At 37.8% G+C, this 15280-nt stretch overlaps 1 protein-coding gene across 3 annotated transcripts in view; it reads left to right on the forward strand.

Moving 5' to 3' along the window:
- The first annotated feature begins 5080 nt into the window (after window positions 1-5080).
- The window catches only part of LOC113067894 (myosin-9-like), a 42315-nt gene continuing 32115 nt past the window's right edge, over window positions 5081-15280 (forward strand). For all 3 annotated transcript variants that reach the window (XM_026240393.1, XM_026240391.1, XM_026240392.1), the window contains exon 1: window positions 5081-5296. The gene's annotated coding sequence lies outside the window, so the exon portion shown is untranslated. The remainder of the gene's footprint in view (window positions 5297-15280) is intronic.

Here is a 15280-nt window from a genome sequence, read left to right on the forward strand (position 1 = left end):
CACAGCCCACCATCCCCTGACCGCGCATGACATCATCGCCTCACATCAGCCGCAAGCGCTTCCTCCGATCACAGCTGTTCTAGCATCACTGGTGTACTGATGTACTTTTGGATTCGTTTTTATATTCCGATTTCATTTTAAATTAAAAAAAAAAAGTGTCTATAAAGTGTGCCTAAAACGAGTTTTATTATTTTAGTACTTAAAATGAGACTAAATGAAATAGAAAACATTTTCAAGGTTTAGTTTTAAACTCAAACAAGAGCAACATTTGTACATATCTGCAAAACATGATCTCTTGTTTATTTTTATTCTTTGGTTTTGGAGGGAAACAGCTGAGATGAACTGAAGTCCTCACATATCTTCTGATGAAGCTGATGTTTTTCAGTAGAAAGCTCTGGGTGAGTCACTCACACCCGTCTGCATTAGAGCTGGAGGACTGGGAGAGTGTCCAGCAGCGGTGGTCAGTGCATGTGCTGCTGAAAGAACCATTGTTAGGTTCTGAGACCTGCGACTAAACTGGGCAGAAGGTGAAAGAATGACGAAACGCTACAGAAACTCGACACCTCTTCTGCTCTGAAACAACAGACCACACCTCCACCTCTCTCTCTCTCTCTCACTCTCTCTCTACCTCTCTCTCTCTCTCTCCAGTCCTCTGTGACCATATAAGGCCAAAACAGAGTGAGACATGCTGATCAAGCACAGCGTTTCTTTCACACTCCGTCACTTTCTTCTTGCTCATGTTTAATGACTTTTTCTCAAGCTCTTTGGCTTTAAAGCAGAGAAAGTGCTTATTTGCGTTTCTTGCTTGGCTTCATACCTCAGATGCTATTGATAAGGATGTGTATATTGATTTAGCTATAGTTTGAGGAAGACGGCTGTCCCCAGATGTTTGGCTGAAGCCAAGTGACCTTTGAGATATGTTTTTGTAGTACACTTGTAGTTATCTGGCTGGCTGACAAGTCCTCAAGTGTGCACACTAGTGAGAGAGCAGTAATGAACAACAGCCAATCAAACAGAGCAATGCGGTGTGGGTCCCACTGGATGTTGGCATTACCCTGGTTCACTCCACAAAAACCCAATATGAACTTTCCATTGGCTTTTGGATTATTGCATAAACAAGCTCTGTGACCAACAATAGTTTATTATTTTTAGATATTCTAGATTTATTTGTTAAAGGGGTCATTGGATGCCCAAGTTCATATGATTGTGTAGGGTCCTAATGAAAGTCTATAACATACTTTGGTTAAAATTTCTCAGTGGTTGTGTAAAAAACTCATTTCTGACCCTGTCAAAAACAGCACTTTTCAGAGCAAGGTGTTATGTTGCATGCTGCTTTAAATGTTAAAGGGATACTGTTGCCATTAATCACTTACCCCCATGTTGCTCCAAACCAGTAAAAGCTTTGTTCGTCTTCAGAACACAATATAAGATATTTTGGATGACAACTGGGAGGCAAGCAGATGAAGGTAGAATATAAACACAATGCAGCTTCACATTTCCCATAGAAAACCATTGTAAGGAAAACACTGAACAGATTGCGTTCATATTCCTTATCTGCTTGGCTATGTAAACTATGCATCATTAACATAGTGATTACTAAATGTTATCTTTTAATAATACTGTTTTATAAATAGGCTATTAAGATACTTACAACATTTGTCTCATTGTTTAACGGTTGAAGTATTGCCATGGTTCTTAATATGGATCGCAAATGGCCAAAACTTGCATTTTGTTCACATACCTTTGGTTCTTTGGAGAGGTGATCTAAATGTTTGCGGCTGTGAATCAGATGGAAAATTGATAATCTTGTGCTGCAGTTCTGTGGATGTTTTGCCCTCCAGGTCTTCGAGCCGGTCACATGACTGAAAGTCATCAATAGGGTTGTTCTGTACAGTACACACACCGCCAACACACATTTATGTTCAAACTACTTGTAAAAGTGCATGTCTCATCCGACGACCCCTTTAACATAATTCATTTGATATAAAACATCTTGCTTTAAATGCAGTTTAATTACATTTCTAGATGATGATTGTAAGGAATTGTACTTGTGTGAGATCTTGTTTTTAACCAATTAACCAGTATCACAAGAGCAAGAGAGCTGTTTTCAAGAATATGAGCATGGAAAAGCGAGGTGTGCTCTGATTGTGATTGGCTGAATTCCTGGTAATGGTAATTGTTTTTTATTATAAAAGTAATAGTTTTTTCATTGGCTCAAGTAAAAAATATATAGATGTGAATCATTAACATATATATATTTTTTTATTATTGGATGAATTAAATATTGTTTTTTTTCAGTGTGTAATGCAAATCCTCCCACACAGTGATGTAGACGTGTGGGGGCGTGTTTAAACAAGGCATTTTAGGGAATGGACGAGTCTTAACTTCTATAAAGAATATCTCTTTGGGTTTGAGACTTTTGTCTTTGCAACTTTAGAGATCTTATTTATTCACAGACAGCTTGTAACACTCCGAAGAGAAAGGAAAAATGTTAATAGCATCATACGACCCCTTTAACATGAATGAAATATCTTGTAAAAGTGAAAATATCATCTTGAGCTAATGTTAACCAGACCTTATAACAGACATGTAATGAATAACCCATTCAAGAAACTCATTGACATCAGGACAGAAGTGCTAAACAGAAACATGTTGGCCTACAAAAAATACTGTTATCCTTGAGAGTGAAGCATTTAGAAAGATTTAAAAATTATATTAAAATTGTAAAATGTATTTAAAATGTATTATTTTATATATTATTTAAAAATATATATGTTGATTTTTTTTATTCTAATTTAAATGCATTAATTTAGTCATGCAAATATGCACACATTTATTTAAATACATAAATACATTATTATTTTCTATAGTTTTTCATTATTATTTTTCCTATGCAAATCAGTGTAAATATGATCATACCTTCCTCAATATAATTTTAGATAAACACATCTAATTATCTACAAATAAATTAAATTATGCTTTCATACATATTTAGGGTTTGAAGTCTGTGGTGATTATAATTGATAAAATAATAAAAAAACAGTTTTTGATATATATATCTTTAAATTGTTATGTAAAAGCTAATAGCTGTGACTAAGTGTGAGTATCTGAAACACTGACCCAGCTGGTGTTTACAGTAAATATATTTGCATATGCATTATTTGTCATTTAAAACTGGTTTTGAATCTGATACTGGCTCAAACAGATGGTTTTCTTTTCCCCTAACAGCCTGTAATCTGTAACAGAGGGTATTTCTGCTGTGAGGAGGGCAACTCCACAAGAAAAGGAACTTCTCGAGAACATTCATGTAAAAAAGCGTCTTATCTCGCTTCCTGCTCGATGGAGGAGGACGGGATGCGTCTCCTTTAAGCGCTCTTAGGTTGATGCTGGTGTTTTTAATTATTCCAAGGTTTTGTTTGGAGCCATTTCAGGACAAACACACTCAGGAACGCGCGTGACAGAAGATCAGTCATGAGAAAGAATCGTGCATGGGAAACAACGCGCTGGGTTGCGTAAGCAATTCTGGCACGGATCACTCATTTATTTATGCTGGTTTAAACTCACACATAAATTCTCAAAGACGCTCTAATGTAAGGTGAGGTGGCCGCAGGGCCGGCATTCACAGAGAAAGTCTGTTTGTGTGCCATAATAGAGAACACACCCAGCGGCCGGGGCACACCCAAACCGGGCGTCACAGACACACTGCAGGAGCCGAGCGGGTCAAACCCACGGGAGGAGGAGAGAGAGAGATCTGAGTGACCTTATTTGGTAATCTGTCTCTCTCTCTCCCTCTGACTGTCTCACTGCATCTGGCTTCGTTCAGTCAGAGACCTTTGACTCTGTGTTTGAATTGAAATTCCTGTAGTTGCCCAATCAGCGTAGAGAGCAGTGTAATGATTTTTCCGGCGCATCGCCGCGCGGACAGTTCTCGGTGATTCAGGGTCACTGCAGGCTTCCACAGACGCTCCTTACACGCTGATAAAATACTCCCGCAGGTCTTTCAGCAGTTTTCCCTGGATCATCACCCCGCATTCCTTGGATACTTCAGTCAAGCGTGCAGCTCGGAGACGCTCAGCCACTCACTGCGTGCGCGCTCACGCGTGTTTGATCGGAGCAGCGCTCGTAGTTCAGTCACAATCAGTGACCGTCTAAAGCACACACTCACATTTGTGTGTATTGCATTTATTTAGTCATTTATCATATATACTTTGTTTTAATCAAGCTATTTACACACGAAAAATAATAAGTTAATGTTCTGTTTGAATTTATGTATAAATAATAAAGTGGCAATAATATATTGATGCTATAAAACAGGACAGACACCTGGCAAAGGCCTCCGCGTGCATTTATTTTTGTAGGCCGCCTTCTAAAGTAAGATGTGCAGATGTCATTCAGGTTTTGCGTGTTTACATGTTTTTATCTTGATTTTTTTATTTGATGCTTTGAATGAGGGCAAGAGGCAGCTAATCCAGTTTAAATATCCAGTAGTTAATAAACAATCAAATGCATAATGCATTAATGTATACATTAAAGTGTTTTTCAATAATAAAATAATTATATGCAAATGCAAGATAGATAGATAGATAGATAGATAGATAGATAGATAGATAGATAGATAGAAGGTCTGTGATTATACTAAAATAAACGCTTGAAGTAGTAAAATAAACCATGTAAACAAATATTTAAATGCAAAAAAAAAATCGAAATATTGTGGAATGCGTGGCAACACACCCATTATTAATTAAAAGAAAGTGTGAAGAAATTTCCTGATTCCAGACATTCCTGAGTGTGTGTGTGTGTATGTGTGAACGGTCCGGCGACTTATATGGTCACAAAAGAACAAGACCCGCACATACCTCTGACATTAAACACACATACGAGACCCCTCGGCCCAACTATTTCAAGTTCAGCCTGTGACGCGAACTTTGCCGCTTCGACACGCCCACACATCGCTCGTGATTGGCCGAGGCTCTTGGGAATGCAGAGAGCGCGCTGTGATTGGCGGAGGGTCGGGGCGATGGGCGGTGACGTGCGGCGCAGACTCCGCCCCACCGGGACCGCACCCCGAACCATTACTGCAGGACGGAGTTCAACCACAGAGTGGAAGAGGGAGGGAAGAGAAAGAAAGGAGAGAAAAAAAGAGAAGAGAGAGAACGAGGCAAAGGGAGCGGACTAGTGCGCAGTTTCTGTGGATTGAAAAGGGAAATCTGAAGCGCATCGACACGGATCCACACGGAGTCCCTGGAGTTTGAGACAAGCCTAGTCCCGAGCGTCTGCATCTGCATCTGATCAGCAGGTAAAGAGCCGCGCGCCACCGGTCCGACACACTACAAAACCAGTGACGTTTCGCCGGCGCTCATCACGTCATTGCTCGCGCTTAACTGGGCCGAGAGGCGCGTGTATGGTTGCGCCCGTGCTTTAGGACAAACCTGAATTTGCGAGATCTTTACATTAGAGTGGACAGAGGTAAACGTTGTTCCTGTCACTCTTAATGAGTTCTTGCAAGCTAGTCGCTTCAACCGGGTGAAGCGGAGCACGTGCGCGCTCCCAAAGTCCGGCACCCGGGCTCGCGCTGCTTTACCCGTTTTTACCACTGCATAACTTCCATCAAAGGTTGTAGGAAACCTAGATTAGTTCATCATTTTAAAGCGCGTACACTGTTGTCCGGGAGCGCGCTGCGCGAGCTCGTGTTCCTCGGCGTGTGGCCGCCGTTGCAGCCATGTCTCAGCTGTGTAAGTAAAAAAAACAAAAAAAAACAAATGAGTTTGTGTTGTACTTCAAGATGACTCTCTATTAAACAGTTTGGCGAACTTTCAGAAATCCCAGGCGCGCAACTCTTTGTCTTATAACCTGATTATGTACACAATGACAGGAAAGTGAACAGGATGTTAGGATTCGAGTGATTGACAGTTAACTTGCGCGATGACGTCAGCGCCATGGTCTGATTTGATCGTGATTTGTTGTGGGTTTAAAATCACACACGACACAAGTCTGTCTGATCCACGTGACCTCTCATTCACACCGATATAAGTGTGTTGGTCATCATTATACCTGTGTCTACATGTTCATATAGTGATTAACGGTGAGTGAGCATAGACCAACCACTTTCACTGTCTCAGACATCCACAGTAGACACCTGGGCAGTGTGTGTGTGTGTGTGTGTGTGTGTGTGTGTGTGTGTGTGACCTGGTTTTCTGCAAGCGAGTGTGTGTCTAGGACGCTGTGACCCATTAAAAGCACATGCTGGTCTTCTTCTGGGTTTTGTTTGAGTTGTTCTCGTTTGTTAATCCCAGCACACCGCTTATTGTTGGGATTTTCTGCAGCATTTGTCCTGTGCACAGTCCAAGACACGTCACAAAGACCAAGTTTACATAACCACAGTTGAACATAACCTAAATGTCATAATTACGAGTGGGATTTCTTTTTCTCTTTGAGCCCAGAGTTTCCTAGTTGGGGGCGTGTCAGTGAGAAAACATGGCATAAGCGATGGAAGACTTGGACTATGCGTATAAACCTTGCGCGCGGTATATAAACGAACATGAACGATACATTTCTTAATCTGTGTTAATGTTAGTTGTTGCTGTTACGTGACGTAGCGGTGTCGGATTAGGAGCGAGAAAATACACGGATTCGCTGTCCACATGAAAACACAAGGGCAGTGTTTTCAGATTTATCCACTCTGGGACCCGGATTCATAAAAATATCGGTTTTACTCTCCCAAAACGATGGATCTGTGTGGACGAAACGCCTATACAATACCAACATTTATGCGAATACAGCGAAATGTGTTTCTGTGTGGACAGGGCCTTAGTTTACAGCAGCTTTATAAGTTTAACTTTCTAACGCATCAGACTTCTTAAAAACGATTTCGCGACTCACAGAGCCTGAATGAAGCAACGATCACCATTGCGTCTCGTTTTGATTTCATCAGACCGTCATAAGTCATGCCATTTTGGAATAAAATTGGTTTACAAAATGCTAAATAACGGCGAAATAAATTATTGCTAAACTTTCAAAGTTGTAAGAAGTAAAATAAAAATATTATTGAAGTACGTTTTCCAAGAAAATCTTCAAAAGTCCAAATTTTTGGTTATTCTCCATCTCATTGCAATTGTTTGTCATTTTACATCATCTAGTTCTTTCTGAGTGAAAATAGTTTGACAATAAATCCTGCACCAAAATTTTCCAGTCTACCATTTGACGTACTGTTTTGTTTAAAGGTATTGAGCAGTGTAGAGCACTTTAACTTGAAAACTGATTTTACTTAACTGTGTGCTTTCAGAGTAGAAGAAAGAAGAAAGTCATGCGTGAATCCTTGATTTTAATTGAGTGCAGTGTCTTAAAACAAATCATGCTAAAACCAGTGTAAAGAGGTTTAGAGTTACTCGCTTTTATAAAACATCATGACCGCAATATAATAAACACCAGTGATCAATAAACATATATGTCATATCTGATATTATATGTATATGAAAAATAAACTCGAATAAGAAACATGATTAACACTCAGACATTCCTCTGAATAATTTTCCTTTGTTCCACTTAAGTAATTAATTTATTCGTAATATTTAATTAATTAAATTATATATAAATATTGGTGTATTTATTATTATTATTATTATTTGCATTTAATTTAAATATTGTCTTCTGAAGGAATAATATCTGAATTAAATATTTATTTAATACAACTAGCATACAATAATACATATACAATTATAATAATAATAATACATATAAAATATATTTTATTAAATATAATAATTAATAAAATTAAATTATTCAGCATGCGTCAAATGTATACATTTGTTTTACAAATAAATAAGTATTATAAATGAAACATTCAATTATTTTGGGATTTTGTTAAATTGTTAAATTAATATTTATGTAAAATGCTAATATAATAAAATAATTAAGTAAAAAAAAAAAAAAAATAAATAATAATAATAAATGACTAAGTGGAACACAAAAGAATAGATTGAAAGACGTGGAAAGTAAATTATCTTTTATATTTTTTATTATTGATTATTTATTAATTTGATGTTTGAGTGTTGAAACATTTGATTATTAATTGTGGTTTAATTTAAATATTAATAATTAATAACATTATAAATAATATTTATAATAATAATTATTATATTATTAATTATTATAATAATTTTTATTAGTGTCATGTACTCAGCAAAGCCCGCCCAGTATCCTTTATTAGTAACTCTGATTGTAACGAACTCTGATTGTGACGATCTCTGATTGTGACGATCTCTGATTGTGACGATGTCTGATTGTTACGATGTCTGATTGTGACGATGTCTGATTGTGACGGTCTGATTGTGACGATCTCTGATTGTGACGGTCTGATTGTTACGATGTCTGATTGTGACGATGTCTGATTGTGACGATGTCTGATTGTGACGATCTCTGATTGTGACGGTCTGATTGTTACGATGTCTGATTGTGACGAACTCTGATTGTGACGAACTCTGATTGTGACGATGTCTGATTGTGACGGTCTGATTGTGACGATGTCTGATTGTGACGGTCTGATTGTGACGGTCTCTGATTGTGACAATGTCTGATTATGACGATCTCTGATTGTGCTGAACTCTGTAGCGTGCGCTGTGTTGTCCTCAGGAGACTCTGGTGTGTGTAATGAGTGTTTTGTGAGAGCGGAGGCTGTGGGATCTGCTTGAGGACAGATGTTAATCCACTGGCACAGCGCTGAGAGATCGACAGGTGTGGACCTGCAGCCCTGGATCCAGCTTCAAGTGCTGTTTATTCACTCATTGAAGCAGGGTCTGATGTGCCAGGGCATGTCCTGTGAATGAGGTGACGCTCAGGTCTAGGATCAGTGTGAAGTCTGATCTCAGACGGGATTCGTCTGTTTCCTCTCATCTCATCCCGTCTTTCTCTGGAAGTCTAAATCCCTTTGTTTCCCACCTTAGAGCATGGATTACATCGTTTTATGTGTGATGACATCATTCGCAGTGCATTATGGGACGCAGTGCTCATTAAAGAAAGGGTTCAGCTTTAAATGATCAGTTATTCACCCTCATGTCGCTTTCTTTCTTTGAATGTTTATTTATTTCAGAGTTCATTTCATGCAGTGGTGCACGAATTCAGTGTCGAGAGCCATATTTAATATGTTTTAATATTTATTATAAATGTGTATTAATGTATAATTTGTATAATGTACTATTTTATTATTAAATTTATATATAATATATATATATATATATATATATATATATATATATATATATATATATATATATATATATATATATAATATAAAATTTTAAATTGTAAATAAAAACATTATTTTTAATTATATGAATAATTGAGTTAAAAATTATAATTAAAATAATAAATGCATAAGTAAATAATTAATCTAATTAAAAAATTATATTAATAATTTAAGTGAAACACAAAATAAGATATTACAAAGAATATCAGTAAACAATGTCTCTCTCTCTCTCTCTCTCTCTCTCTCTCTCTCTCTCTCTCTCTCTATATATATATATATATATATATAGATAGATAGATAGATTCAGCATTAAATAATTTATTAAATTTCATATTGTATAAAAAACGTTATATGATATAATATGTATAGGGTTTGGAATGACGTGAGGGTGAATAAATGCTAACAGAATGGACATTTTTAGCCTATAATATCCCTTCGTCTCAGTTTCCTGTACTTTTGTCTTGATTTTCGAATCTTTTTTCCCCATCTGAATCAGATGAACAGGAAGTTCCTCACTTTTACTCCGCTGCCGTTTGGACGTGATTATTCAGGAGTGTTCCCTTCATCTTTCTTCTCCTTTTTTGGTCTGTTTTCTCTCCTGCCGAGCAGCCCTTCCCATAGTGCACCTGTGCTGCAGGACAGCTCAACAATGACAGGAAGTGAGCGAACGAGAGCTCATATCCAGACAAACATGAGAGCCGTGTCCTGATTGTTTGCAGTACTTCTCCATCCGTGTCACTTATCGCATGATTTACTGCATGACCGCATCATGATGCACTGCAGACTCATTCCTCCTGCTGATTGGCCGGGACATGATGTCACTTCCTGTTACAGGAATAAGCTAATCTGTCTTCACTAGGAAAATCCCCTTCTGAGTTGGCTATAGTTGGATGCTTTTGTCTTAAACTTGATTCATTTAAGAATCATTGTCACATATTGATATAATAATAATAAAGAAATCTAATTATTCAACACTGAAGTAAATGTAGAAATAATCTGTTTGTTCACAGACTCATCCATCTTGACTCTAGTGTACTTTGGGAGGTGTGTGTGTGTGTGTGTGTGTGTGTGGGACGGGTCAGGGTCCGTTACGCTGGACTTTGAGCTTGAGTGCTCTGGGTGTGGTGTCATTAACGCAGATAAGATGGCGTTTATGGTTAGAAACGCTCATAAATATTTACGTCCAGCAGTCAGAGATGAGCTGATATTACACTTCAGTGTCCGGCTCTTTCTCTGTCATTTCCTTTGTTTGTTTCCATCTTCACAGCATCCTCTGATGTGCCTCATTCATGAAGCACAGGCTAAATGAATCGCTAACATTAAATCATCATCCGATGAGTGTCAATGAGCGCTGGCCTTCCCTGACACACTCAGGAAGTGATGAGGGCGGGGCCAGACGGGTGTGGCTGTTTGATATGTAAATATGAGCTGCTGGCGTCTGATTGGCTGGAGGGATTCGTGCTACGATGTCATCAGCAGAAACACACACACACACACATGGTTTCATCCAAATATGGAAAGCAGAACATTGTGTTATATTTGAGCTGGTAACTGGAGCGTTTGTGAGGTTTTCCTCGGAGACCTTCAGTCAGAACGCACTGATCCTCAGACCAATGTGGTCTGGATTAGATTGCTTCACTCCTGCATCTAAAACACATTTAATCAGGAGATAACAGAGCAGGAAGAGGTTTTTATAGTCTCTGAAAGTCTTTTTAGAGTCGCATCTTTGTTTTGGTGCTTCAGCAAATTTAGAAACAAATTACTGAGTCCGGTTTCACCTTGACATTAAAAGACAAAACTGTGTTATATGTTAGTTGCATGAAGAACCAAAGGACTGTTAAAATGGTTTGCATTTAAAGCCCCAAATTCTTATGACTATAATCTAATTTGTTTTATTTTTTTTATTGGTATTTTAATATAATACATATTTATATTTATCATGTGAGATATTTGTTATTGTTATTATTTTTATTTGTAGTACTAGTAGTTGTTAATCAAATGCATATTTAAATTAATGAATTAATAAATTTTTATAAATGAAATGATAAAGAATCTACTAATTATATATTATTAAATTAATTTAAATGTATCATTTAAATTAACGAGTTAATGTAAATGTATTCTTGATACGTATTTGTAATAGATTAATTTATTATTACATTAATTTACAAAAAATAAAACAATGTAAGTGAATAAATAAAAAAAATAGTACATATTATTAAGAAATAAATTCATATATTCAATTAAAATATATTATAAGAATAATATATATATATATATATTCAATTAATTTAAATTTAATAATTTAATCATTGAGAATGTATTTAATTAATAAACACATTAATGTATATATGCAAATATTTGTATTATTAAAACATTATCTATTATACTTAATATGGTAATTATTATTATTATTATTATATATATATATTTTTTTAGAAATATCAGAGATAATTGGCATTAATGTTTAATTCTCATGACTATAATCTGAAAAGATAAAATATATATGATTTCACATCATGGCTTTACTCCACAGTCATTTAAATGAATCGCTGTATAATATTATTTTACTAACATTACCTAGAATAATGAGAATTGTTATGGCTTCAGTAGAGTTATGATCATAATCTCACGACACAAAACATCCTCGTGTTTGCATATAATCAGCAGATTCTTGAGTGAAATGTGCTCTTTGGCTGATTCACTCATATACTCTCCGTTCATAGTCAGAAAGGGTTTCGTGCCGCTGTCCTGAAGAGTGTTAGCTGTTTAGAGACGGACGTTTAAAATTAGACTCAAAGAAGTGTCAGGAGACTCAAGTGTGTCAACCTCATCTCATCTCATCTCACGAACGAACGAGCTTCACGCTCACGTTTTTACACCTTTTTAGTCTTTACTACCCTAATCAGACAGTTTCCCCTTAAACAGTCCAGCTTTATTACAACAATACAAAAAAAAATACATTTAATCAAAACATAATCAGAAAAAAATGGACTGAAATCAGATTTTTTTTGCTATATCTGAATCCAAATATAAAGTAAAAAACAATTCTGGTTAAAAACCAGTGGAAATCAGACATTGTTGCTGGATAATGCAGTGTCTATTTTAAATATTTTGTAGATTAAATATTGTGTGTGTATTGTGTATGTAAGTGCTCATGTACTTGCATCACATCAGCTGTCAGGGATGCATCTGTATCTAAGTGCATGATACAGCCGGTATATTTTCAATAATCTGATTATTAATGTAGTAGAATAGAATATTGATAGAAATAAGATGAACATTTCACACAATAATCCAAATATAAAGTATGTAATTTAGCTAGAATAGCAATTAAATCAAACAAAACAAAATAATGACCTGTGTTTTCTTGGAAACATGTGATATAGCTATATGAATGCATGAAACGGACCAAGCTGGAGAAAAGCGCACACTCTGATTGGAGTATTAAGAGAGTGCCTGTGGTTTTTGGGATGGGGGGGGGAATAACTCAAGCTGTCTTTGATAAAGCTGATACATACGCTGGACGCTGGAGCCGATGGGTGGTCGAGCACACGAGGCACTAATGACCAGATCTGTGAGCTGAACGACGCCACATGTTGGAATTGAGGAAAACACTAACTGTGCAAACTCACGTCTGTCATTACAGAATCACAGCGTAAGCAGATTACATTCTCAGCGTAAATATCAACCGCAAATCCTCCTCCACGCTGGTTTACAGGTGCTAAAAACTACATTTCCCATCATTCTTGGTTCTGCTGCACTGCTAATGTTCATCCTGCTGTTCGTTTTGTTGCATTATTTAGTTTCAATTCCTGCATTGATGATTGTGTAATTTTTAACACATGAATTCCCAGGAGATGCGTGTTGTTTCCAGCGTGTTTGTCTAATGGCACGCAGATGTTTGGGTTCATGAGAACGTCCCAGCGGTCGTGTCGCTAGCCGTCTGCTGTTTAGAGTTTTTCTCACACAACCTCAACCAATACTGGTTAATTTACCATTATTTATCCGTTGATGGCTGGTCAACAGACATTTTCCATAATCTACAGCCACATGTGTTATTAATAGACCGGGCTGTTGGTATGTTGGCCGTTTAGTATGAAAGCCTGTTTCAGTCACTGAGTAAGAAATAAAAAAGTTAATTTGCGACTTTTTATCTCGCAATTCTGACTTTTTATCTCGCAATTGACTTTTTTTTCTCCGAATTGTGAGATATAAACTGGCAATTGCAAGTAAAAAAGTCAGAATTGTGAAAAGTAAACTTGCAATTCTGAGAAATTTAGTCAGAGTTGTGAGATATAAACTCGAAATAACCTTTTTTTTTTCTTTATTCAGTGGCGGAAACGGGCTTCCATAATCTAGATCATCTCAGAATGACCAAAGTTGACTCTCCTTTGCCGATATGGTTTCTCTGTAGTGTTATGTCATTAACTGGCTTCATATCAGTCACCTGTTCTCTAGATATCAGCACCGGTCACTGCTGTTAAACTTCCAGCTCAACAGACGAGTGCCTGCCATCACAAATATACTAGATTTTAAATCTGGATCAGCCAAAGTCCTCCCATGTGGGAATCTGTTTCTTGCTCAGGGTGTGGAAGAGAGTCAAGCACTAAAATAACTCATGGGCCTGACAGACTCAATGGAGTGTGCCGCTGTAAATCACTAACCACCCAAACCAGTTCCCTGGGCACAGAGAAACGCCACGGAGTCACAGGAAACCAATAGTGTGCCGCTATCACAGGAACCTTCATGTTTTCGCCGGTCCATTTTAACCTGGAAATGTCAGGGGATTTAAAAAAAAATTGTGATTCCGGGTCTGGAATGTGCAGGAAGTTCTAAATTTCTGAATGTTCCAAATGTTCGTTTTTGATCAAATTGGTTTGGCCCAACACCAATGCTAGAGTGATTGGGAAACTTTAGTTATTTCCAGACCTGTTCCCCTCAATCTTGCTGCTAAGCTCTTGTTCCTCGTGGCTGTATAAGTGGCAGAAGGGTCCAGCACAGAGGGAGTTTTCTGGAATGTCCATTGTAGCCGCTCACAGTTATGTGTGTGTTTGTCTGACCTGGTAAGACCTGTTGCGTCCCTCCCTCTCTTTTGAGATGCAGTGGAGTGTGGGAAGCGCTGTCGGCCATCTTGCGCCTGTTTGGGCTTGCAGTGTTGAGCTCGGTGATTGTTTGTGTCCCTGGGCAACTGCGCTGAGCTGACACCTGCGTGAGCTCACCCACCCGACGGGTTCCTTCCCGCCAAGATCTTTTCGTCAACACCGCCAGATCCAAACCACCCAGAGTCACTGGCGCTATTGTCTATCACACCTAATTGTTTTGGTTATTGGAGGATGAGGGCGTAACACAACCTGCCCATGTTTCATCGGTCTGATCCGACAAGATTCTGCTGAATGCAGTGTTGGGGGTTATGCATTATAACTAAACCGCTTTGTCGTATTTCTTGTTTTATGTCACTATAAACAAACAATACATGGAAATTTGGAAATGAATAGGTGTCCATTTACAAGGAATGTTAAGTGTTTTCTGATTTATTGTATTATGCTAACTCTGTGTGGTTATATGGCTAGTTGCGTTGTTTTATTTGCGTTTAGCATTGTTTTCCCTGCTGTCTGTGATCCCAACAGGCCTGTGACCCACCGGAGACCCGCTGTTCTCTGACACGTAGTTTAAACAAGCTCGCCCTTGTCTAAACACGTCTCTGAATGGTATACTCAACAATGTGTTTGGCCCAACCACATTTAAAGCAAAACGTCCCACGTACAGTGTTGATCACTGCGAGTGTGTGTGTGTGTGTGTGAGATGCGTTGAGTGGTGCTGTCATTTCATGTGGCCACCAGGAGCGTGAGCTCACCTTTTCTAAAGTTTGCCATGTTTTATGAGCTGGTGACCTAACATGTGTTTGGATGGGCTTTATAGACCCAGCATTCCTGAGGACTTGCGTAAGAAAACCAAGAACAGCAGAAAAGGGCTCTGTTGTAGGTCTGTTTCTCTTGCAGTCTCGGTTGTTAGCATGATATGAAGAGACCCTTCAGC

The sequence above is a fragment of the Carassius auratus genome, linkage group LG28B (genome assembly GCF_003368295.1).
Source record: "Carassius auratus strain Wakin linkage group LG28B, ASM336829v1, whole genome shotgun sequence".
Classification (NCBI taxonomy): Eukaryota; Metazoa; Chordata; class Actinopteri; order Cypriniformes; family Cyprinidae; genus Carassius; species Carassius auratus.